This window comes from Rousettus aegyptiacus, unplaced genomic scaffold (assembly GCF_014176215.1).
Source record: "Rousettus aegyptiacus isolate mRouAeg1 unplaced genomic scaffold, mRouAeg1.p scaffold_m13_p_8, whole genome shotgun sequence".
NCBI lineage: Eukaryota > Metazoa > Chordata > Mammalia > Chiroptera > Pteropodidae > Rousettus > Rousettus aegyptiacus.
In genome coordinates this window covers 109004185-109010725 of record NW_023416311.1, presented here as the reverse complement: position 1 = coordinate 109010725, position 6541 = coordinate 109004185, and the positions used below count along the sequence as shown (strand labels likewise).

General features: G+C 49.9%; 1 long non-coding RNA gene across 1 annotated transcript; it reads right to left on the bottom strand.

Annotated features, from left to right (window-relative positions):
• Positions 1–4629: 4629 nt before the first annotated feature.
• Positions 4630–5702, bottom strand: LOC107502703. The gene is made up of 2 exons (XR_001595056.2): positions 5216–5702; positions 4630–4989 (listed from the first exon to the last, which is right to left on the bottom strand). It is a non-coding gene; the product is annotated as an uncharacterized LOC107502703 (long non-coding RNA).
• Between the last annotated feature and the right edge of the window lie 839 nt (positions 5703–6541).

Genomic DNA, 6541 nt, shown 5'->3' with positions numbered 1-6541 from the left:
CTTCAAGTTCTGCTCACAACACTTCTGGTCTATGTTTCCGAAAAGACATCAGGCAGTTCTTCGCTGTGACCATGCACGATGAGACTTAATTGCACAGTATTTCTTCAGAGCAATCACAAAGTTACTGGCGTAGGCAGACTGACACTTCTAATTCTTTTTCTCTGAAAAAAAAAAAATCTGCACTTTACGTAAGACACTGTGGTTAAACACAGGGTTAAGCGCGACGATACGCACAGCCCTTGGTCTGTTTGCCTTCATTCGACAAAAGCTCAGCCCAGCAGACTGTGACAGCCCAGGTTACAGTGTGTCTTTTGAGGACATTACGAACTCTCTATCAACGTTGGCAACTAGGTAGGAGTTTTCACCTAAACACAGGAATGTTGCCAGCGATCCGTAGAGTTAACAGGTGTGAAGTGCTTAGGGCGATGCCCGATACAAAGTAAGGACTTAAAATGTGTTAGTGTCGATTGAAAATCCTGCTGTTGATGCCACTGTTACTGCCACTTCCACAGTCGTTCCTGGAGAAACGCCACTCCGTGGGGGTGGGGGTGGCATGCCCTGAATTGCGGGGGCGCTTGACAGACGGCCGGGTCGTCACGCTACGTGCGCCTGGTCCCCCGCGCGGTTCCGGGATGCTCATCTGTCCCCACGGTCCTTGATTCAGCAGCGGTCAGCGCAGCACCTTCCAGCAGCCCGAACTCACTTCCCAGAGGCTCGCCGGCCCGGGAAGAGGAGCGGAGAGGGTCTGAGGCACGTTTCCGCTTTTCCAGGTGGGCGACTTTCACACGGGCGCGCGACTCCGTGGTGCGTGAGAGCCGTCGCATCCTGCGCGGATGTCAGGACGTGGCTGTAGGTTGGGATCGTTTCCCCTCAGTGTTTCCAAGGGGGAAGCGAGAGCGCCGTATTTCCTTTGGAGGAAGTTTCTCGGTAAAATGCGTGCCGCCGTCACAAGGCCCGCGGCAGCGGGGCGACGGCCGCGTTTCCCCTCCTGCACCCTAATTCAGCAGTGAGTGCAGAGAAATAAGCTGGACTTGTAGCAAGTGGTCGCTTGCCTGCGTTTTCGCCTTAATGGGCGCAAGGGGTTGACTGGCTATGGTTTCGTTTGGAGCCAGACGAGAAAAATCCAGAGGGCGGGCGTGACTTGACCCAATAAGGTTTGGAAACATGTTGCTAATCAGGCAGCCGCACGGGGTCCCTCGGCAATGCACTGACGTGTTTTCGTGATTTTAGACCAGCACTTGTTGCGATTCCATGGGGCAAACTTGCCGGAGATTAAATCTCAAAGGTGACGGGGAGGAGGCGGGGAGAGGCCTCTCGCCCACCGCCCCCCCAGAACGTCAGATCTGCATTTCCACGTGCCGGCTAAGGGAAGCGTTAATAGCCAGAACTCAAAACAGTCAAGCGTCCGTGCCTTCAAAACGCTGTGCCTGGGGTCCGCGACGACCCCCCCCGCCCATGCCCCATCTCCGCTGGTCTGTTGGGCCAACTCCTGTCTGTCAATCAAGACTCAGCTCGGGGTCAGCCTGAAGCTGCCATGAGTCCTGTGCGGTGGGTTCTTGGCCGATGTAACCACTGCATCTGGTCACCAGCCCAGTGGCCGGCGACCACGCTGGGCGGCATCATCCCCAGGCTGCCTCCTCCCAGACCTCTGGGCGCCTCCCCTGGACCACACCACCGCACCCTTCTTGACCCCGTGAACCGCGCGCGGTGGACCACCCAGAGCTGTTTGCTGATGACCGAGTGGAGGACGCTGGCCAACCAACTGCTGGTTCCGCTGTCATTCAGCAGTCGCTGGTCGGCGCTCCCGGCGGGTGCCAGGCCCACGCTGGGGGCCGAGGGCCCCGCGGTGAGTGAGTGAGACCGCCGCCGCCCTCCCGGCCCTCTGCACCTTCCGCTCGGACTGAGCCGAGGCAAAGGCAGCGCACACAGCTGTAGACCGGCGCTCGGGATGGCCGGAGGCATCGGGTTGAAGGTCCTCTGACCGTGGGCAGCTCCGGTGGAGGAGAAGGTGACGGCCACACCCAGGGCTGGGCAGGAGGAGAGCAGAGAGGACGGAGGGGCCTCGGGGCTGTGTCGCCAGAGACAGAGGTTCTTTGACTGGTCATGTTACCCTGCAGGTGTCTGGCATCTCAGGGGCCTGAAAGGCCGCCCCAGGCAGGTGGAGACAGCTCCTGAGAGATGGAGGAAGAGACAGGAGAAGCGGATCCCCGAGCCGCGCGGCTTCCGGCGGGAGAGGCACTGAAGTTCCCCAGTTCACCGGCCCGGCAACGCGGCTCTCTCCGCGGCTCTTAGAATTTAGTCCCGAAGGCAAGGCAACTGGAAAGGACAGCGGGGCTGGGCGCTGTTGACTTCGAACGTCACACGTGGGCGTGACCTTGGACGGGGTGCCCGAGCAAACCTCGGCGGCCCTCACGGGGTTTGTACTCCAGCCTGTCTCCCGCTCCGCATCCCCCGACCCCCGCTGCTGCGTGGGAACCGGCTGTGAACCTGCATGCACAGGTGGAGGGCCGGAACCTTTTGGTGAGGTCACTTACGAATTGGCGTGTTTGTTGCAAAACGGATTGGGGTAAATAGTTTGAAATGACACGGGAGGCACCCGTGGGCTCCCTGGGGTAAGGTCTTCCGTGTTGCATGATTGTGGAATGATGGGGAACATGCGGACTTGGCTTTTACTTGTGGAGACATCACGGCACATAAACCCCCAAACCGCAGGGCCGGGACCATCTCGCCAGTCATTAAATCCCCCTGAGACCCCGGGCCTCTTCTATACATTCAAGGTCCCTCCTGTGATACATGCTGTGATTTTTCCTCCTTGTGCGTTGTACAAGCTTGAACTAGTATTACAGACAGAAGGAAAAAACTACAGCAAATGTTCTTTTGAGACAGAAAAGATGTGGAATATTGTTTCTGAAAAGTACAAAGGTCTAGGCAAATGCCTGCATTCATATTGCTGATATTATGACTTTTGTCAAATATCTGATTGATCCCGCCTTATTTTCTTACATACCTTTGTGGGCCCCAGGAAGAAAGATTCATTTGACGTGATGTGGGCCCGTACTTTTCTTTGTGGGAAGGATTTTAACTACAAACTCAATTTCTTTAATAGACGTTGGGATAGTCAGGCCATCTGTTTCTTCCTAAGGTTTTGCAGGTTGTATTTTTTAAGAAATTTATTCCATCCAAGTTGTAAAATGGTTTTTCCTCTCTTTCTAATGATTAGTCTAGCTAGATAGAAGTTAATCAATTTTATTTATATTCTCCAAGAAACAAGATTTAGTTTTATTGGGTTTTTCTAATCTATTATTAATTTCTTTTCTTCACTTTCTTATTTCTTATCTTTCATTTCCTTTGGGTTTAACTCGGTCTTTTTAAAAAATCTTGTTCCTTAAGGTGGAAGCTTCGGTGATAAATTTGGGACTTTTTTCCTTTTCTAACATAAATAAATGTTAATGTTTTAAATTTCCTTCTAATCACTAGTTTAGCTGCACATTACAATTTTTAATTATATGTAATGTGTTATTATTTCCTTTTCGTTTATTTGAAAATACTCTCGAATTCCTTCTTGTTTCTTTTTTGACCGATATGTTATTCGGAGGTATGTTCTTTAGTTTGTATATTTGCCGATTTTCCAGCTGTCTTTCTGTTGTGATTTTTAGTTTAATTCCTTATGATCGAAGAACATAACTTGTACGTTTTTGGAGACTTGTCTTATTACCTGTAACATGGCCTGTCTCAGTTAAGCTCCACGTTCACTTTAAAAGGACACGCGCAGGTAGAGAGTTCTGGAAGTGCCCTCTAGGCGAAGCTGTTTTCACAGGGTTATTCGATCCTCCTCTGGCCTTACCCATCTTCCGCCCACGTGCCCTGCCGATGCTGGAGAGAGGGTGGCGAAATCTCCAACCCTAACTGTGAGCTCATCGCTTTGTCTGCCAATTTCAGTCCAGTTCATGTTCATGCACTCTGAAAATGCATGTATTCTATTGTTAGGTGCACAAGCACTTACTTAGGATTGTTTTGTGCTTCTGAGGAACTGACCCTGTTCTCATTATGGAACTGCCCTCTCCCTGGTAATACGCTTTTCCCCTCAAATCTTCTTTGACATTAATATAGCTTTCTTCTGGTAACTTTTCACGACCTAACTTTTTCTATTCTTTAATCTATTCTTTTATCAAAGTGTCTGCACTTTGAAAGCTGTTCTCTTCTGGTGTAAACTTGGGTCTTATTATTTTGTCTAATCCGATCGCGTCTGCCTTTCATTTGGACCGTGTAGGCCATTTACGTATAATGTGAACGTTGGTCGGGTTTGGCTTTTATCCGCCATCGTGTCGTTTGTTTTGATCATGACAAAGAGCCGGTCAGTGGCTGGACCAAGAGGGGTGCACCTGTCATTCCCCGTGGGCAGCTGGTGTCATGGACACAGCACGAAACGCTGGCCATGTGTTTTTGGTTCTAATCCCAGCCCAGGGGAGGGCAGAGATATTTACCGATATGAAAAAAAATTTTTTTTCATAGTCATAGGTCAGAAATTTATTCTTTGAGGCTCTGTTTGGCAAAATGCAGCGCTGAGTTTATTTATTAATTATTGTGCTCGATACGGTCTTCAGAGTACAGAGCCGTAGGAAACAACAGTTTAAAACTTGGATTTATTTTATTTCTAAAATGATGGTTTATTGACTACATTTATCTGAACTGAAGAATAAAAGTCTTTAATCATTTTAACGATACTGTTCAACTTTCTGGTTATGTGACTTTATCCAGAGTAAGAGTCGCTTTCTGTAAGGGCTTCTGACATGTATGGGAAGCGGGAATCTCTTGTCACTCTCGTTTTGGAGAGGAGAAGGAGGGTCGTCAGTGCCTCGGGCTCTGCAGAAAGGTCCATCACGTCTGTCACACGGCAGCTTGAAGCCCCGCACACTAAGCACACGCGCCCTTGTGTAGACTCCTGTGGTGGGCGTCGGGGCCCTGGCGTGAAACCAAGCAAAGGCCGGTCTGTGAGAAAAAATACAAGTTTTAATTCTCTTTCTCATTGCTACTTTTATCCCTTTATTTGTAATGAAAACGATCTTATTCTAGCGAGAATTTTTAGCTTTTACATTATCGACACAGCAACAAGATACGGGGACAGAACCGTCTGAGTGTCTCTTTTCTCTTGAAGCACAAACTGCTTTTTAATTCTCATTTTCTAAGTGAGAAATCAGTACAGGAGAGAACAAACCTCTGGACTCCCGAAATGGCGCTTTATCGCTCGGTGCCAAAGCACGAGACCTGCCTTCTCGCCGGGCGTCTCGGCCGTGGGTTTCATGCGGGGTGGCAGGGTCCCGAGTGGGGACTGCCTTGGTTCCGGCCATGTCCTTTGAGGTCTGGACGGCACTGTCTCTGATGAAAGGAGAGAGCTGAGCCATCACAGCGGGCCACGGGCACACAGGGCCCAGGCTTCCCCAGCCGGGAGTGAGCGCTTTCCCAGAAACTGAGCGCAAGTCGGGGAATTTGGCTGAGGCTGGTGCCAAGGTTTCTGCTCAAGGCGCGGCACTGGGCAGCTTCCTCCCCCTTCTCAAAGCCCTCCTGACCACAGGCTGTGTTTCCTATAGATCTGTACTATAAATACTACATAAACCACAATAATTAATCAACTCGTTGCTGCATTTTGTCAAACAGAGCCTCAGAGAATAACCAACAAACATGAAACTCAAATTAGGAAAATCATCACTTGCATCCAATACTTTTTATCAAAAACAAGCCTCTAGAACCTCAAGTATATAAAAATAAAAATATTTAGGTATTCGTAAACATTGATGTTATTGTCGTATCGGCTTTATTTTTCCAGAAGTGGTGATAAGATTCAGTTTTTAGAGAAGAGGTATAGAGAGGTTTTTCTTCTCTCATCTGATATTTTCTGATAATTTCCCTTTCCCTCTTGATAAATCCCCTCTTCTTCCGGTGGCCGAGATTGGCAGACGGGAGATTGGCAGACGGGAGACACTCCATGAACTCCCAACACCCTGCATGTAAGTTACACGCATGCCGGTATTAAATGCTTGACGTCCAGAGAGCACGTGGGTCTTCATTCCCCAGCAGTGAAAGGACCGAAGCATTCGTGTCCGTTTGCACTGCTTCTCCGCGGCCACCAACGTAAGTCTCCGGCACTCCGGGCTCGCTCAGTTCTAACGGGGCTAGAAGCAGTCTTCAAACTTTCCACAACTCACAATGACAAAAAAAAAAAAAAAAAAAAAAAAAAAAAACCTTCTCAGGTTCAAGTCCACTGTCAACTTGGGCTCTTCAGTCTGTGCTATCCATGTACCACGAAAGGAACGATGTCGCAAACATGCCTGGATGCGAGAGGCTGACCACCAACAACAGGTGCTTCCGCACTGGCCCTCTCCGGGTTAGGCGGTGGAGTCCTTCAGGGGCCTTGCGCTCCGAGGGGGACGTGGGGCGAAGCCCACAGCTGTCCTAAAATGCTGCTTCTGTGTGTCTGAGCCAGCGATGTCAGACAGCCGCACAACCCAGAAGCAAGTCTCGCGGGGACACTGATTAAACGTAC